Genomic DNA, 19,355 nt, shown 5'->3' with positions numbered 1-19,355 from the left:
TTTAGACTAATGGACTCGTTATTTGTTGTCTTTGTGGCGGTAGGGAAGGGGATAGGATGAGGTGGTCCTTCTGTTCGCTAATTCAGCTTTATTTACAGTTTCTGTTGTTGAGACATCCTTTAACCTTTTGCATCCTTCAAATTCCAGCCCCTGTGTCCCCACTGAAACCTGGAGGACTCGTGGGCACGCCCTCTTCACGCAGTCGACTCGTTTGACGTGTCCGTTCCCAACATGTCGCCAAGCCTTCCATTCCCAGGAAATACCTGATTTGATGAATGCCTGACGATGTATCAAAAAAGTGACCGTTTTCTTTTAATTCTGAGGAACCAGTGGGTTAGAGGAAAAGACATGTGTAAGCAGTGGGGGCGAATGGTGTGAGCTAAAGAGTGCTTGTTAGGAAAATAGCAAGTGGTCCATTTTGGCCTTGAGTAGTAGTAAACAGGAAGGAGCAAAGTCTGGAAAACCAGGTAGAACCTTATACTGCCAGTTTTGGAGGAGCCACTGAAGATCCTGAAGTGACAGGATCAAAACTCTTCCCTAGAGGGATTATCTAGCAAGTATGAAGGATTGGGGGAGATGGGTTGAGGTAAGCGGATGAGGAGGAAAGAATCAGAAACCAGTTTGTAGGTTACTGTATTTGTACCAGAAGTGAAAAGAGTCAGAACTAGTATTAGAGCAAAGGTTGGCAAATTTACCTGGTAAAGGGCCAGATAGGAATATTTTAGGCTTTGTGGGCCATAGGATCCCTGTCAACCACTCAACTCTGCTGTGATAGTGTGAAAGCAACCATATTGTTAGCTGCCCTCCAGTTGGCCAGAATTATATTAATTTCAAATTTCAGTGTCCAAAAATAGTTTTATCGGAACACTGCCATGCTCATTCCAGTGTTATCTAAGGCAATCTACTTCCAAAAAATCTGCCAAAGAAAACCCTATGGATCAAAAAGGTACAATCCCATTGTGCACTGGTCTCTTCTCACTAAATGCCAGTAGCACAGCCCAGGTATAGTTACACCAAAAACAACTCCCTTTTCACCTGTCCCTACCAACACTCCCTAGATGGCCACTGGCTTAAGCCAATCAGGAGTTATCTTGCAGCACGAGTGTGTGTGTATGTATGTGTGCAATTTTTCTTTCCCTGATTGTTTAGAAGGAGGAGAAGAATTGAACAGTGATTTTAAAGTTCTGTTGTCAAGTGGGATGGAGAATGTTCGGTAGATAATTAAGGCAGTCTGCCATGGGAAGTAAAAAGTTGAAACATTTTGTTTTATACCCTTGATAAAATGTCTCAACTTCTCCAAACTTGAACCCCCCCCCCTTTTTTTTTTTTTAGTTCTCTGAGCAGCTTATTCTGATTCTAGTTCTCCTGAACTGGTCTAGGAGAGTTCTTCCTTCCTTTTTGTCTCCCTAGGTAAAAAAACCAAACCAAACCTGCTGCCATCGAGTCGATTCCGCCTCATATGAGTCCCTAGGTAACACTCTCCAGTGACATGATACTCCTCGTTTGTTGTACGTCACCTCCTACTTGGAATACTGTAGTAATTTTCTGACTGGTGACCTGCTCTCAGTTTTTCCCTATTTCATTCCTACATGAAGGGACTAATCCTGTCCCCTGATTTCCTTTGCTCAGATACTTATCTCCATGGGTGCTTAATTGTTTAAAGGAGAAAACTCAGATTGGCACTCAAGGCCCTCCATATATCCAGAGATCGCTTCTTCCAAAGCAAACCTAATCTACTATTATTGTTAGTTGTCATTAACTTTGACTCACGGTGACCCCAGGTGTGCAGTGTGGAACTGCTTCATAGCATTTTCAAGGCCGTGACCTTTCAGAAGTAGATCTAAGGTGCTTCTAGATGGGTTCAATGAGCCAACCTTTTGGCTATTAGTCGAGTTCTTAATCATTTGTGCCATCCAGGGACTCCTAATCCACTATTAAAAACCTGTCACCATTGAGTCTGTTCCGATCCATAGTGACCCTATAGGATAGAGTAGAACTGCCCTTTTGGGTCTTCAAGGAGCGGCTAGTGGATTCAAGCTGCTGACCTTTTGGTTAGCAGTCATAGCACCTAACCACTGTGCCACCAGGCCTCCTATTACAGTGATGAAAGGTCCCTAGGTGGTACATACGGTTTCTCCTTGTCTACTGTCTTAGTTATCTAGTGCTGCTATAACAGAAATTCCACAAGGAGATGGCTTTAACAAAGAGGAATTTATTCTCTCACAGTTTAGGAAGCTAGAAGTCTGAATTTCAGGGTGCCAGCTCCATGGGAAGGCTTTCTTTCTCTATTGGTTTTTGGGGAAGGTCCTTGTCATCAGTCTTCCCATAGTCAAGGAGCTTCTCAGTGCAGGGACCCCAGGTCCAAAGGATGCACTATGCTCCCAGCACTTCTTTCTTGGTGGTACAAGGTACCCCGTCTCCCTGCTCACTCCTCTCTTTTATATTTCAAAAGAGATTGATTTAAATTACAGCCTAATCTTGTAGATGGAGTCCTGCCTCATTACTGTAACTATTGATAATCCCACCTCATTAACATCACAGAGGTAGGATTTATAACACAGAAAAATCACATCAGATGACAAAATGATGAACAATCACAAAATACTGAGAATCATGGACTAGCCAAGTTGACATACTTTTTTTTTTTTTTTTTGCAGGGGGACACAATTCAACCCATAACATCTACAAACCTAGGGTTTGGCAACAGTTTGAACCCACTCTACAGCTCTGCTGTAGAATGGCCTGGGGATCTGCTTCTGTAAAGATTACAGCCAAGAAAACCCTATGGATAGAGTGCTATCATTTTGATGTCTTTTTGTGGGTGTTGAAAATTTCTTTTTCCCACTTGATTTTGTGTGCTGAGTAGATTTTCTTTATGTATTGTCCTTTCCTCATATTTGTTGTTGTTGATTTTGTTTCTGCTGCTATTTTTCCCTTTTATTTTATTTTGTTGAGTAGGATAGTTTGTCTCCTTTGTGGTTACCTTATTATTTACCCGTATTTTTCTAAATTTAAAACTAACTTTTACTTCCTTTTATCGCTGTCTCTTCCTCTCCATGTGGAAGTTGTGTGATTACATTTCTTAGTCCCTCTTTTTTATTTTAATGTTGTTTTCTTATGTTCTCTGTAACATAAGGGATTGCCATGAGTTGGAACTGACTCAATAGTTCCAGGTATGGTTTTGGTTTTTATTACAGTGATAGGAGTTACTGGGTGGTGTACACAGGTAGGTGCTTGACTACTAACAAAAAGGTTGGTGGCTTGAGTTCACCCAGAGGCACCTCAGAAGAAGGGCCTGGCAATCTACTTCCAAAAGATAATAGCCATTGCAAACCCTGTGGAGCATAGTTCTATTCTGACACGTATGAGGTTACCATGAACCAGAATTGTTGGCACCTGTTTTCAGTTTTTGTAAATTTTTTTATTACAATGGTGTGTTTCTCCTTACCATACCTTGTCCCATTCCCCGAATTTGCTATGTTCATTCCCCACTCCATGACTTCACTCATGCTATTTTCTATTTCCTGCAGGAAAGGGAGTGCTCGTCCCTTTCTTTTCCAGCTGTCCAAATTCTGTTACCTTCTTATTCCTTCTCTAGTTTTACCTCCTCCCCGAGGCCTGTGGCTATATTAGCCCACACGAATCTCTTTCTGCCTTGAATACCTATGGATGCCTTGACCATACTACCCATTTTTGCCTTTTATTTTATGCTCTTCTCGACTATTTTGTTTTGCTTCCCAATACTTCTCCTTTTGCCCATCCAGATACTGTTTTTCTGACCCTTTTCCACCTCTTTTTCCTCCTTATATCCCCACCTTGCCCATTCTGCAGGTATCTGTTGTCTACATTCTTTTCTCCCCACCTTTCTTCCTTGAGATTTCATCTTCTTACTGATTTACTTCTCATATCTCTGGAAGATGTGCCTCTAGCCCTCCCTCGTAGAATTTAGTATTGTCCACCAAATATTTCTGGTTTTTCTCCCAAGCCTATAGTAGACTTGGGTTTCCCAACTTGGTGAACTCAGGCATGGCCAAAGAAATATAATGGGGAGTGTCGGGTGCCACTTCCAAACAGAAGCTTTAAGAGCCTGTGCACAATATGCCATGCTCTCTTTCCTTTTGCTACAGGGATGGAATGTTTTAGTTCTCCATTGCTGCATAACAAACCACTTCAAATCTTCGTGACTGAAAACAGTAAACATTATCTCTAATGATTTTGTGGGTTGACCAGTGTTGCAGATTGAATTGTGTCCCCCCAAAAATACATGTCAACTTGGTTAGGCCATGATTCCCAGTATTGTGTGGTTGTCCTCCATTTTGTGATTTTCCTGTGTTATAAATCATAGTCTCTGCCTGTGGTTAAAGAGGATTAGGGTGGGATGTAACACCCTTGCTCAGGTTACATCCCTGATCCAATGTAAAGGAAGTTTCCCTGGCGTGTGGCCTATACCACCTTTTATCTTTTATCTTACAAGAGATTAAAGGGAAGCAAGCAGAAAGTTTGGAACCTCATACCACCAAGAAAGCAGCACTGGGAGCAGAGTGCGTCCTTTGGACCAAGGGTCCCTGTGCCTAAGAAGCTCTTGGTCCAGGGGAAGGTTGACAAGAAGGGCATTCCTCCAGAGCCCACAGAGAGAGAAAGGCTTCCCCTAGAGATGACACCCTGAACTTGGACTTCTAGCCTAATAGACTGTGAGAAAATAAATTTCTCTTTGTTAAAGCCATGCATTTGTGGTATTTCTGTTAGAGCGGCACTAGATAACTAAGACAGCCAGGCTCAGTGATCAGTTGTCTGATTTCTTTTGGGGTCTTATGTGGTTCCAGCCAGGTATGGGCTGGGACTTGAGTAATTTGGAGACTCAACTAAGATGCCAATTGGCTGAGCCTTTCTCCACATTGTCCCTTTCCTCTTTACATGGCTTCTTCAACAAAACAGCCTGACTCCTTAGATGGTTTCTCAAAAGTACAAAAGCAAAACTTCTGGATCTTTGAAAGTCTTAGGCCTGTAACTGACACATTCTGTGGAGCTCTGGTGGCAGAGTGGTTAAGAACCTGGCTGCTAATCAAAAGGTCAGCAGCTCAAATCCGCCAGCTGCTCCTTGGAAACCCAATGGGGTAGTTCTGTCCTATAGGGTCTCTATGTGTCAGAATCCACTCAGTGGCAACAGGTTTGGTTATTGGTTAAAGCAGATATAGGGCCAGCCCAGTTTCAAGGGGATGGGAAGTGAACTCCACCTCTCTGTGGATTGGAAGGGGGCGGGGTGGTGACTAAGAATTTGTGGCCCTCTTTAATCCACCACCCCAATAATGTTTCAAATGGTGACAGCTTCCATCATGCAGGGTCCCAGAGTGAGGCCAAGGTAGAAAAGAACCCCCAGCTAACACTCATGACCATATGAGTGAGAAATACATCTCTGCTGTTCTAAGTAACTGAGATATCTGGGGTTGTTTGCTATCAAACAAAACCGAATCTTTACGGACTAATGTGGAAATTGGTACTGGGAGCAGAGCACTGCTATAACAAAAGCCTAAAATACGTGACATTGACATATATGAACATGTTACGAGTGTTAGTGATTGGCTGTTAGGCATCATCCAGATCTAATTCACTTGGGAATTTCCCAGAGAACCTAGCTCAGAAATTTGCATCTTGATACTCAATAAATATTTCTTAAATAAGAAAGACTGTCTCTTGTCATTTTTTTCTTTCTTTTAGGGGAAAATACCTTCTGTCCAACACAAGATGTTTCTTCAGATGTGGAGGGAGCACCACCAACATAACGTTCCATGCTCTAGTCCAGTGCTGCCAGCAAGTTTCCTTGTGTGTAAATTGGCATGTGCAGCCCACTTTCTTTTCCTCTTTCTCTTGGGGGCCAGGCCACCCACAGAAAGTATGCTTTCTGCTCTGCTACACCATACTACAAGTTTTGCCAGGTATGTCCCTGCCCAAGGAAGCCTGGAGTAAGCTTAGCAGGACAGGCCTTCCAGGAGAAGGGGAGTTTTGGTTTTGGGAGCTAAGTTCACTTCCAGGGAGTGAAAAAACCTGTTGTATGAACTTTAACTCACAAGAGCAAGAGAGTTCAGTGTTGGACGCTAATAATTTTGGACTTTAACATGAAGTTGATACTGATTGCTTTCGGCTAAAATTTAAAAGGAAAAGGACTTTAATCTCTGAACTCTGACTTTCTCCCTGGGAAATTCATATTGGGAGGCAGTCATACTCAAATTGGGGATATCTTCTTGTTTGCTCTTAATTATTATTAAAGTATTTTTATATCATTTTGTCCCTTTTTAGAACTTATGTTGGACAAGGTGAGTGGACATCATATGAGGTGGCAATAGAACAGAATAGCATTGAAGGTGATTTAACTGATACATTTTTCTGACCCATTCTGGGGACAAAATCTACATTGGTGGCCCCAGAAGGTCCCATGAAAGAGTTGTCATCAATATCAGAGAAGTAGCTTCACGAAGATGAGCAGGAATATCCTACTAAACTGTTGACTTTTCACCCAAGGAGGGTAACCATATCCCAAGTTGATCTGAGTGGATAAGCTAAAATGGTTAAGACATTGGTCTTCAAACTTTTTTCCTCACTTACTTTCTATAATAATTTTTAAGTAGACATATAAACTTTTTTAAACTCTGAGTTTAGTTGCAAAAGAAGGAATTTCTAGTTTAATGTAAACACGAATTTTTTTAAATAAAAATGTTTATGTCATTTAAAAATGCATCTAGTGATATCCAAATCCCATAGAAATTGGATACTACCATATTCCATTTTCACAGAAATTTTACGTTATTCCTTTTTCTCTCTGAACTTGTGTCTTCATTCCAGTTCTCCACAGAATTATCTCTTTAATATGATATATTTTATGTTCAAGTGTCCTTTTTTGCTTGCCCTATCAAAACAAAAATTTGTTTATAATTTTAAAAAATTTCCATGACCATAAAGTTCTAAGTCTCAAAATTTCTTTTGGGTTAACATCATTACAATTATTATTAGTGTATAATTGAATGACATTAAACAGTTTTAGAAATAATTACTAAAGAGAAGAATTAAAATTTTATTGGAAATGTATCTCTCAATGAAGTGAGTGGTGCTTTTCACGCCTAATTAGTTCATGTATCTGTAGATGAATGCAACTTTTTGTTTGGAGGGGATAGAAGAGGAAAAGGAGTTAGTGAATAATTATTGTTAAGTGCATTATTTATAGTAGAAATCTGCATCTAAATCTATAAATGGTAGGAATGAATAATGAGGAAAAGCAGTTGACAAGTGATGAGTAGATTTGTGGTTGAGTAAAAAAAAGATGAATATAGATTTACTGCATTTGATAATTTTTAGACAAAAATTAATGACAGTATTTTCTATGAGTATGAATAATTATTTAAGAAAATATAAAGCATTAACTTCTCACCGACCTATGTTCTTTTTACTTGTAACCTACATCTCTTGGAAAGAAATTCGGGACTTTTTTGTCCTTCTGCCTGAAATCATATGAAATGTCCACTGAGACACAGGAGAATGAGATTTTGCATCAATTTCTTTCTCATTACTGAGCAGGTGTGCTCAGAGCTGACTGGTATTTCCCAGCATGCTTTCCGCAAATCTTGCATATTTGAATTCTGAAATAGATATATGAACCATGAAATGTTGTTCTGAGTTTGTTACTTGGATGAAATAGCATGCTGACTCTTTCAATATTTCTCTTTGCTCTCTCAGGAGCATTCTTTGACATAGAGGATGGAAGAGGACATGGCATTATACAAAAATGATCACAATATATATTTCTGAGCTCAGAACACCCCAATGCAGACCAAAATATTCCATTTCTAACGCCATGCTTTGCTCTTAACAGAAATATGTGTAAGGAAAGCCGGGAAATCTTCCTGTAGGCTTATCGTGTATTGATTAAATACTGACATCAATATTTAGAATTGTTCTTTTGTCTAGTGCCTTAGAGACTTTTTGCACACTAGAGCAATTTGCCATAGCAGGATCTGGAAATGGTAAGAAGATGCCCCTCTTTTATAAGTGGGAAAGAATGTTTTTTAAAGGGAGTTGGAAAAATAGAATTATTGTGACATCTCAACCTCAGGCGTGTTTCAGGCAGCTCAATTTGGGAAAGGGTAGGTGAAAGCTGAATAAATGGAAATTGATTTTCTTAAAATTATCTGTGCCTGTGTTCTCCTTGGAAAGTACTCGTGGAATCCCAGGACAGACATACTCAGTTTGAAGATTACTAGGGCAAGAGAATAAAATTAGGTAGAGAATGTGGTACGGTTCCTGGGGTTCTATTAACCTTCCTGGCTTCTCATGCCACTGCTTCGTTTTCCCATTCTCCATGGAGTAACATACTTGATGGTGAGAAACTGAGTGAGGAACCTTAGCCCTTTGGTAGCCAGGCTGCCTTCAGGAATGATGCTCCTTTATGCTGTGGAGTTTATGGGACAGGGCTGTGGAGTGGGTGGAGGAGAGCATTGCTATTGTCCCGGGCTGCCATCAGCTCAGTGGTTTAGAGATCAGTGCTGCACATTAAAGCCAAATTTTCTCTAGTATTAGCTTTATCAGTAAGAATGATATTTAGTTCTCATCTATCTGCTCTTTTGCCTATTTCTCAATTGGTTCACAACTTGGTAGGGAAGAGGAATGTGGTTTACCAGGTTCCCCAAACCCTAAATACTCTCAGGCCTTACCAGTGCTATGCTTATAAACACAACATGTACTGTAAACTCTCCTAAATTCTTTGAGCCGTGAAGATCTGCTCAACATTGCCTTTTTTTCTGATAATATTTTGCATAGACATTGTAGATTTGTGCATAGTGGTGAGTGTAGTTTGTTTTCAAAATGTTATTTTCTAAGAAACTATTAAAAAAAAAAACAGTTGCTGTCTAGTTGATTCCGACTCATGGCCACCCCATGTGTGTCAGAGTTGAAGAACCGTGCGCCATAGGGTTTTCAACGACTGATTTTTTAGAAGTAGATTGCCAGGCCTTTCTTCTGAGGTGCCTCTGGGGGGATTTGAACCTTTAGTTTTTCAGTTAGCAGCTGAGCACATTAACCGTTCACACCACACAGGGACCCAAGGGACTATTACTGGGCAGTATATATATGAAACATCACCCAAAACCACTGCCATCGAGTGGATTCCAATCCATAGTGACCCTAGAGAACAGAGTAGAACTGCGCCATAGAGTTTCCAAGGAGCGCCTGGCGGATTCGAACTGCTGACCTTTTGGTTAGGAGCCGTAGCACTTAACCACTGCGCCACCAGGGTTTCCCATTATGAAACATCAGAAGAGTTAAATCCAAGAGAATTGCTGTACAGCTTTAAACGGTTCTTTAAGATATGCTGTTGCCAGAGCTTCACAAACGGTAAATGAATACATTAAGAATTTACTCTGAGGAAGTTAGGCTTGCTGTCCTGTCTCTTTCTGTGCTGTAAGTTACCTGGCTTGCCAAGTCTTGGTTTTAACATTCATAAGTCGATGGTATAAAATATGGCCATTATATGAGAAAATTAGTTAAGATAAAAAAAACCCGTTGCTGTTGAGGTGATTCAGACTCATAGCTGCCCTATAGGACAGAGTAGAACTGCCCCTGAGGGTTTCCAAGGAGCGCCTGGTGGATTTGAACTGCTACTTTTGGTTAGCAGCTGTAGCACTTAATCACTGTACCACCAGGACCAATATATGGAAGTGATTATTGTCATAGACGCTCTGTGCCTATAGATTGCTAATCTTTGAAGGATATTATACTTTTTTTTTTTTTTAAGGACACAAAGCTAAGTTTTTAAGCACTTGGATCTTTAGGAAATGAGTTGTTTTTTAGATTGCAAAAAAGAGCCATTTGTTCTTTTTTTTGGAATCTGAATGATCTCCCTATATACATATAGAATAACTGTTTAGAATCAACCTCATGTTTCAATTTGAGTTTTGATTTTTTTTAACATTACGATTACAGTTTTATTACAGCAAAAAAAATGATACAAAAGAAGAGACATAGGGTGAGGTTTGGGAGGGTTTCAAAAGGGAAATTTTCGTGTCTTCTCTCAGTGGAATAAGGATGTGACACCATCGAGCATGTCAATATATTGTCAGTCAGAGAAGCTCTTCTGAACTTAGGTGTCCAGAATTTTTACTGGGGTTTCAACATGTAGGCATGATTGATTGAATCATAGGCCATCTGACTGAATGCAACCTTCAGCCCACTCCCCTACCTGGAGTTTGGGCTGATATCACATGCCAGGTGTCTTTGGCATGGCTAGTCCCCCACCCTGGCTCACCTTATTAACAAAAATCATCAGATGAGGTCAGGAGTCCTTCATGAATAACAAAGACACTCCAATCACTTGGGAAATTCCAAGGGTTTAGAGGTTACCTCTGGGAAATCCAAATTCTTTGGATAAAATTAATTCTGCATTCCACATGCACTAGCGGAAGTTTTGACTGGCTTTGACTTTGTTAACGGTCACTGAAGAAAAGTTCTTTAGCAGAGCATTGAGTTTTAGCAGCAAGCAGGTGCAGGAATTTCCAGTGAGAAGAACCAAAAGACCACAGCTTTGATTCTCCTTGTTTCTTGCTTCCGACATCCAATCTAACATCAAGTCCTACTGACCCTACCTCCAAAATATTATCCAAATCTGACTGATCACTTCTCTCCATGTCTGCTGCTACCATCCTAATAGAAGGCACAGGCAGCTCTCATTTGGGCCACGGCAACAGTCTGTTGACTGGCCTCTGTTTCTATTCTTGCCTTCCTGTCAGCAGCCATTTAAAAATATAAATGAGATACTATCATTTCCCTGCCTATAGCTGGTGTAATATTGTGGCAATAGTGCCAGACCATGTCTAACTTTAGGGAGAAGGAGAATCAGCATCAGCCCAAAGCTGATTCCAGTGATGTGGAGGTCAGACATACCTCTTCTCTCCAACCTTTTTGCCAATTCTGACACCAGTCATCCTCCCCATGGCACCCTACTTCTCTGCTAGGTTTGATAATTTATTGCAACAGCCACACAGAACTCACAGACCATACTCAGTTACATGGTTTATTAGGGAAGTAAAATGGGATCAGGATTAACTTAGAAGTAACGGGAACAGGATCAATGTCAGGAAGCACACAAGCAAGGTCTGGAATGCCCTCCCCCCCCTCCCCCAATGAAGAGCACATCACTCCCTCCTTTAGTGTAGGAAAGTTCTCTCTCTTTCTCTCTCTTTCCCTTGGCATGCTTTGCAGACCTCTTGGCCCCATCAGGATAGGCCTCCTCTTGGCCCCTGCCCTGCTTGGGAGAGTGTCACAGCTCTTTCAACTCTGCCGTCAAGTGCCCACAGGCACTCCACCAGCAAGCCTCCTGCCAGAAGGCCCTCAGTTCTCTCTTTCCATGAGTTGGCAAGCTCACTGTAGCTGCCTTGCTTTGTGGGCCTGGAAACCCAATATGCCGCCTTGCACCAGTCTTCTGGTGCTGCTGCTGCTGCTCTGGTGTCACAGCTCTGTCTCTTGCATCTAGGAGCTTCTGAGCTTGGGAAACCTGGGTCCAAAGGACATGCTCTGCTCCAAGATCTTCTTGATGGTTGTGAAATCCACCCTTAACCTCTGTGGAATGGTTGCTTATATGGGGAAGTGGCTCAATCCTATTGGGTGGATTTTAAGCACCCTATTTGCATAATAACTGACCAACCTCCTCGCTGGACTGAACTGGCCAATCCTTTCCCAAGTGGCTCCCTCTATTTGCATAATAACTGATATCTGCTGGCAGGGACTGGCTTCCTCCTTGGGTAGGTGTAAACAAAGGCAACTCTAACAACTCCAGGGGAAAACTCTCCCAAGATGTTTTCTTTTTCTCTCTTTTTTACAGAACCAAGGCAAAAGGTTACATGAAGAAACTCATTTCACCACACCTGGCTAATTTTTTTTTTTTAAGTGCAATTAAAATAAAATCCAAACTCCTTATAATGACCCGTATGCCTTATATGATCTGTTCTGTACCTACCTACCCTTCTTGCTCATTATGCTGCAGCCATATTGATTGTCTTTTTTTTTGAATACTCTAAACTCATTCCTTAAAGATTTTGCATTGGCTGTCCTCTTGGCTTGGAATTCTCTCTCTGCAGATTTTCTCATGACTGAGTCATTCTCATCACTTAGGTCTCGTTTCAGATATCTATCCCTCAAAGAAAATTTTCCTAATCGCTTGTCTAAAGAGCTCTTACCCCAGCTTTAGTCATTATCTTGCTTAATTTTCTTCATAGAATTTAGTGCTACCTGAAATTATCTTCTTTTTTACATGCTTGTTATCTTGGTCCTTCTCCTAATGCCCAGTAGAATTGTAATTCCATGATGGTAGGGCCCCTGTCTGTCTTGTTTCCTGCTGTATCCTCAAAGCTTAGTACGAAGATTGGCATTTGATGGGGAAAGTTATTCAGTACTTGCTGAATGAGTGAACGAATGAAAGCCTGGATGCATCTGGGATAGGCCTCCCAAAAAGCCTTTACCTTAGTAATTTGCCATAGTTCATAGTTCAGGGTTGAATGCTCAGACATCTGCTTTTGCCTGAACGTAGATTCCCCCCTGCCCCCGGGACAGATTTACATTAACCAAGATATAAAGTGGACATATAAAATCCATATGCCAACTAATTTGTTTTCAGTGAACAATATAACTGTCCCACGGATCCAGACTTGTATGAATGAATGTATGTGATCTGTTGTGAATTTTCTCCTCATGGGCTGACACAAAGAGGACACGCGATTAAGTCAGAAGTTTTCTTGAAAAACATGGAATGCAAGCAAGGGGGATGGGTTAGATGGCTTGTATATTTAAAGGCATTCATTTATTTAGCCAAGATTTTAGCTTCCTGACTATGTTTTGTGTTCCGTGCTAGGTACTGAAGAATTAAGAAGGAATAATATCAAGCACCAGCCCTTAAGGATTTACAGCCTAGTTGGAGAGGCAGGCAATAAACTGACAATTACAAATCACTATCAGAGGTCCTTGTTTCTGGCTAATCCCAGGGTAATATGAAGGACCTGGAAGGGGAGTTGAGTTTTACGGGATTTCGAGGAGGGCTTCCCAGTAAAGGAGAGTTTTAACGGAGCTTTGTGGAGTTAGCCAAGCAAAACAAGGAGAGGCTTGGGATAAGGGCACTGCTGGCAGATGCTAGAGCCTGAGCAAAGGTCTGGAAGCTGGAGAGAGCAGAACTTTCTAAGAACTATCAGTAGTTCAGTGTGGCTGGAGAGGAGTTTGAGATTGGGGCAGGGCAGAGTGAGAAGGCTGGAGATAAAGCTCATGGATTTAGGTTTGAACTTTACCCCTACTAAGAGTAAAGGGGAGCCGCTGTCAGTTTTTTTTTAAAAAATTTATGTTGTGATTTATATGTAAGTTTACAGAGCAAGTTAATTTCTCATTCAGAACTTTATACACAAATTGTTTCACGGCATTGGCTGCACTCCCACATTATCAGCACTCTCTCCTTTTCCACCCCGGGTTCACAGTGACCATTTGTTCAGTTTTCTTGCCTCCTCCCACCTACTTGTCTTTGTTCCTGGGCAGGTGTTGCCCATTTTATCTCGTATACTTGATTAATCTGAGAAGCACTTTCCTCACGTGTGTTATCGTTTGTCTTACAGGCCTGCCTAATCTTCGGCTGAAGGTGAACTTTGGGAGTGCCTTCAAGCCTGAGTTAGAAGGGTGTCCGGGGGTCATAGTCTCCTTGGTGCCTCCAGTCTGTGTCAGACCATTCAGTCTGGTCTTTTTTGTGAATTTGATCATTTGTTCTACATTTTTCTCCCACTCTGTCCGAGGCCCTCTATTGTAATCCCAGTCAGAGCAATGGGTAGTGGTAGCCAGGTACCATCTATACCAGCAGGTGGTGTAGGCTGTGGTTCATGTGGGCCATTAGTCCTTTGGACTAATCATTCCCTTGGGTCTTTAGTATTTTTCCCTCTCCTTTGCTCCGGACTAGAAGAGACCAACAGTTGTATCTTAGATGGCCACTTGCGAGCTTTTAAGATCCCAGACGCCACTCACCAAAGCAGGGTGTAGCACATTGTCTTTAAAAACTATGCTGTGCCAATTGATGTAGATGTCCCCTGAGTCTGTGGTCCTTTGCCTTCGAGCCTGGGAAGTTTATCCCATGAGGTGTTTAATTATGTCTAAGCAGTTTTCCCAACTGTGCCACTTGTGTGCTGTATTATGTCTATTCACTGAAAGTTTTGCTTTGGTGGGGAAGGGAGTTAGTCCTTCAGATTGCCAGAATACACCCAAACTTTGCACACCTTTCTTCCAAAGAACTTTCCATGTACATCTGGGTAAAATCCATACTCCTTGAACATATGACCCTTCCTTTACCCACTCCCAGGCTCATCTCCTACTGCTTACCATTGTCTGCTGTGTGCTCCAAACCCACCAAACTTCTCAGTTCCCAGAGTCACACCTCTGTCTTTAATCATGCTTTTGTGCATTCACAGCCCTGCCAGTACCCCCCCACCCCACTTCCAAAAATGATTGGATTTTTCTTCCAAACTGAAAAAGCAATACATGTTCTTTGTAACATGCCAAACAACACAAATAAATGGAAAGAAAAGTCAAAATTTTCTCCTTTCCTCTACCCGTTACAGAGTGTGCTTTAAAATTAAAAAATATATATATTTTACTAAAATAGATTTATGCTATACAATTGTTGCTCCCCTCCCCCTTTTAAGAGAATATTGTGAACATCATTCTATCACCTGCTAGATGCCAGGCCCTATGCTTTATTTCATCTACCCCACAACTACTGTGTGAGGTAGGTACTATTTTCCCCAGTGGGTAGATGAAAAACTGAGATGAGATTAATTTCCCCAACATTGTACAACTAATAATTGTGGGAACAGCAGTTTGAACTTGGGCAATCTGGCTCCTGAATCCACAGTGCTGGCCACTGCATTTTACTGTCTCCCAAATAATGCTATTTTTGTTGCTTTTAATACCTGCACAGTGTTCATATAAAAACCACTAAAAACCCACTGCCATCAAGTCAATTCTGGCTCACAGCGACCCTATAGGACAGAGTAGAACTGCCCTATAGAGTTTCCAAGGAGCACCTGAAGGATTCGAACTGCCCACCTCTTGGTTAGCAGCCGTAGCACTTAACCACTCTGCCACCAGGGTTTCCATATGGATGTTCATAATTCATTTAATCACTCCCCTATGGATGAAGATCTAGTTTGTTTTTTTTTTCCCACTACTTAAAATGCCTTATTATACAATACTCCAAAGTGGGGTTTGCTGTCAAGTGCATACTTATTTTTATTAAAAAAAAAACAAACCTGCTGCCGTCGAGTCGATTCTAACTCCTGGAGACCCTATAGGGCAGAGTAAAACTGCCCCATAGAGTTTCCAAGGAGCGCTGGTGGATTTGAACTGATGACCTTTTGGTTAGAAGCCGTAGCACTTAACCACCGTGCCACCAGGGTTTTCTGTGTTTTTATTAGATATGGCCAAATTATGTTCCAAGGATTATGTAGGATTATTATATCCCCAAGCAATGTGCAACAATAACAGTTTCTCTATACCCTCACCACTCTTGGAAGATAATTTAGTTTTTTTCTTTTTTTTAGTGTGACCATAAAAATACGACATTTTAAAAAAATTAATTTTGTTGTTGAGAATATACACATCAAAACATACAACAACAGTTTGTCGAATCAACAGTTTCTCCAAGTATGATTCAGTGAAGTTGATTACGTTCTTCAAGCCGTGCTACCACTCTCACCCTCCTTTCCTGAGTTGTTCCTCCCCCATTAACATAAACTCGCTGCCCCCCAGGGTTCCCATCTATCTCTCAAGTTGCTGTTGTCATTTTGATCTTGTATAGTTCTTGAAAGAGTAAAAAACGCTCAAGGCAGATTTTTTTTTTACTAGTTTAGCTAAACTATTTTTTGGTTTTAAGAAGATTTCAGGGTATGTTTTTGGTTTAAGTTTTAAAGATTATCTCAGGGCAGTAGTTTCAGGGGTTCATCCATGCCCTATGGCTCTAGAAATCTGGAGTCCATGAGAATTTGAAATTCTGTTCTGCATTTTTCCCCTTTTGATCAGGATTCTCCTATAGAATCTTTGATCAAAATGTTCAGTATTGGTAGCTGGTCACTGTCCAATTCTTCTGGTATCATGGCAAAGGAGGCAACTGTTCATTGAAGCAATTAGCCACACATTCCATATCCTTCTCCTATTCCTGTCTTTCTTCTTCTAATGCTCCAGGTGAATAAAGACCAATTGTTGTGCCCTGGATGGCCATTTGCAAGCTCTTAAAACTCCAGGCACAATGTGTAGCTAGCTAGGAAGTAGAATAGAAGCACTAAATACATTACTAGGCCGATTAACTGGGGGAGGTTCCATGAAGCCATGACCCTAAACCTCCAAACCAAGAAACCAAATCCTGTGAGGTTTTTGGTTGTACATAGTACTTTTGTGTTTTGATTTGCAGATTTCCAGACTACAGGTGAGATTGAGGATTTTTCTGGATGTTTTTGGGATGTCTGCATTTTCTCTTCCATGATTTGTCTGTTTATGTCCTTTCCTGTTCATTTTTTTTCTGTTGGGTTGTTTGCCCTTGATTATTTTGGGGGGAACGTGTATGGTAGTAGTAAAATATTGACATTTATGTTCAAACATTTTCTCCTCGTCTGTGTTCATTCACCTCTTGATTTTGTTACATCTTTCACCTTATAGAAATGTTTAATTTTTTTTTTTTAATGTGGTCAGATATGTTGGTTTTTTCATTATGGCTTCTGGAATCCCTGAATTTGAAAGTTTTAGACATCTCTCTTCATCGAAGATTGGGACAGCTGGCTAACATTCTCCCTGGGTGTGCTTCATGTGCTTTGATCGCTTTTGTCTCAGGCTGTTTTACTTTTGCTTCTGCCTTCTAAGGAATCTGTTGATCTGTTCTTTCTCATCGCTTACAAAAATGTCTTTCCATATCTTTGCTCTGGTCCACTATGTGTCGATTTTCTGTTTCTCCTGGTTTTAAGGAGCAATCACCATGGGGTCTTCTATTTTTGTGTTTTGTTTTTTTGGCACTTTCAGTCTCTGAATTTTTTAGCTTTTCAGGGACAGTTTAGGGGAAAGATCTGCCCTTGGAACAAGACCTGTGGATGGTGATGATAAATTGGTAATGAGGAGGCTGTGGACTTGGAAGTGAGTTTGGCTCTGCCTTTGGTTACAGCCATATAACTCCAGGGAGGTTGTTATAAGCCTCAGGGCCCTTTTCCATGAAATGGGAGTGATGATAATACTGCTCTGTAGCTACTTTTTATTTTAAATTGTGCTTTAAGTGAAATTTTACAAATCAAGTCAGCCTCTCATACAAAAACTTATACATACCTTGCTATGTTCTCCTAGCTGTTCTCCCCCTAACAAGAGAGCACACTCCTCCTCTCCAGCCTGTATTCCCCGTGTCTATTCACCCAGCTCCTGTCCTCTTCTGGCTTCTCATCTCCTCTCCAGACAGGAGCTGCCCACATACTCTCATGTGTCAGCTTGAGCCAAGAAACTCAGTCCTCGCCAGTATAATTTTCTCTGCAGCTACTTTTGGCAGTGCAGGCGAGGACCCTAACAGTTAATTCAGATGTTTTCCTCCGTTTTGGTCATATTTCAAATATCTTTTAATAAGGTCAGGTCTTCACAGATTACCTTGTTATCCATTTTGGCAAAACTCTTTCCATTCGCTGTCAGCCTGTAAAAGAAGGGTGAGCTTTGTTGGCCTATAGACTGGTATCCTTTGCAGAGTCTCTAGAATGAACTCCTCATTACTTCATTATTGAGAAGAGAAACATTTAAACTCTTAGTAGAAATTAAATTTCAGGCCATTTTGCACGAACCATGTCTTAGAACCAAGGATCCAAAATAAATCAAGTGTGGGTGAGGGGTAAGGTGGACACTGGGGAGAAGAGTCTGGCCTGCATTTTGGTGGGTTTCAAAATGTGCACAGAATTTGTTCTGACTGCATTAGTGGCCTCATAGGCAATAATATTAGAAGAGACCTAGGATTATCAGCCAGGCCTGCCCTCTGTCCTCAGCCTACTGAATGATGAAAACTGTCACTGAAAGCAGTTTGTTGAACAGCTCAATCAATAGTATTCCTGGAAGGTAACTGATTTTAGGGGATTTGGGGCTAGATACTAGGGCTGAGAAGCTAAATAGGAGAAGTGGGTCTCAGGAGAACTTATGTCTGATCCTATGCAACGCTCTGCTTTGTTCTTTGCCTCCCACCTCCTCATGTGAGGCAGCATGGACCTGCTCTTAGATCAGTAGGCAAAGGGAAGGAAGACCAAACCAGCTCCTTGCTTAAAAGTCTTACTGTCCTTCATGCCAGGCCTTGAAGGCCTCAGACCTTATTATGCAGGAATTTAAATCAAGTAACATATTTGAATGCTGTGTGCAAAATGCTGTGTAGGATTGTGTGTGTGTGTGTGTGTGTGTGTGTGAGAGAGAGAGAGATAGAGAAGGGGCTCTATAAGGAGGGCAGGGTAGCAGAGGTTTTGAACTCAAATGAATTCCTAGGAGGCCAGGAAGATTAAGTTAAGGGGCGTTGCACAGATAAAAAGATAATAAGCATAATAAATAGAGGCAAATGCTTGGGCCATTGGAATCCCTAATGTGCTTGGCTGCTAACCAAAAGGTTGAAGGTTCAAGCCTACCCAAAGATACTTCAGAAAAAAGGCCTGGCAGTCTGCTTCCGAAAAATCAGTCATTGAAAACCCTGTGGAGCACAGTTCTACTCTGACACACACGGGTCACCATGTGTTGCCGTGGGTTGGAGTCCACTTGACAGCAACTGTTTTTTTTTTTTAAAGTTGTACCACTGACAATAGTGGTGGGGATTATGGCAAACTGGAGTGTGCATGGCCCAAGTAAAGGGAGATGCCCATGTAACGATCTAGCACAGTGGTTCTCAAAATGCAGTTCCTGGACCAGCAACGTCAGAATCACCTGGAAGCTCATCAGAAATGCAGATTTTCAGCCCCATCCTGGACTTACTGAATCAGAAACTTCAAGGGCAGGTCCTGAAGTCTCTATTTTAACAAGCTCTCCTTGTGATTCTGATACTCCTTGAAGTCTGAGAACCCCCGTTCTAGCACAGTGCTCCTTGTGGGGGTTTGGGCCCAGCATTGCAAAATCTTCTGGTTTTTCAAGAGAAGCTAGAAAACTGAACTGATATATGTCTTAGTCATCTAGTGCTGCTGTAACAGAAGTACCACAAGCGGATGGCTTTTACAAAGAGAAATTTATTTTCTCACAGTCTAGTAGGCTAGAAGTCCAAATTCAGGACATCAGCTCCAGGGAAACGCTTTCTCTCTCTGTTGGCTCTG

This window comes from Elephas maximus, chromosome 5 (genome assembly GCF_024166365.1).
Source record: "Elephas maximus indicus isolate mEleMax1 chromosome 5, mEleMax1 primary haplotype, whole genome shotgun sequence".
Taxonomy (NCBI): Eukaryota; Metazoa; Chordata; class Mammalia; order Proboscidea; family Elephantidae; genus Elephas; species Elephas maximus.
The sequence above is the reverse complement of the archived record's forward strand: the minus strand, read 5'-3'. Positions refer to the sequence as shown.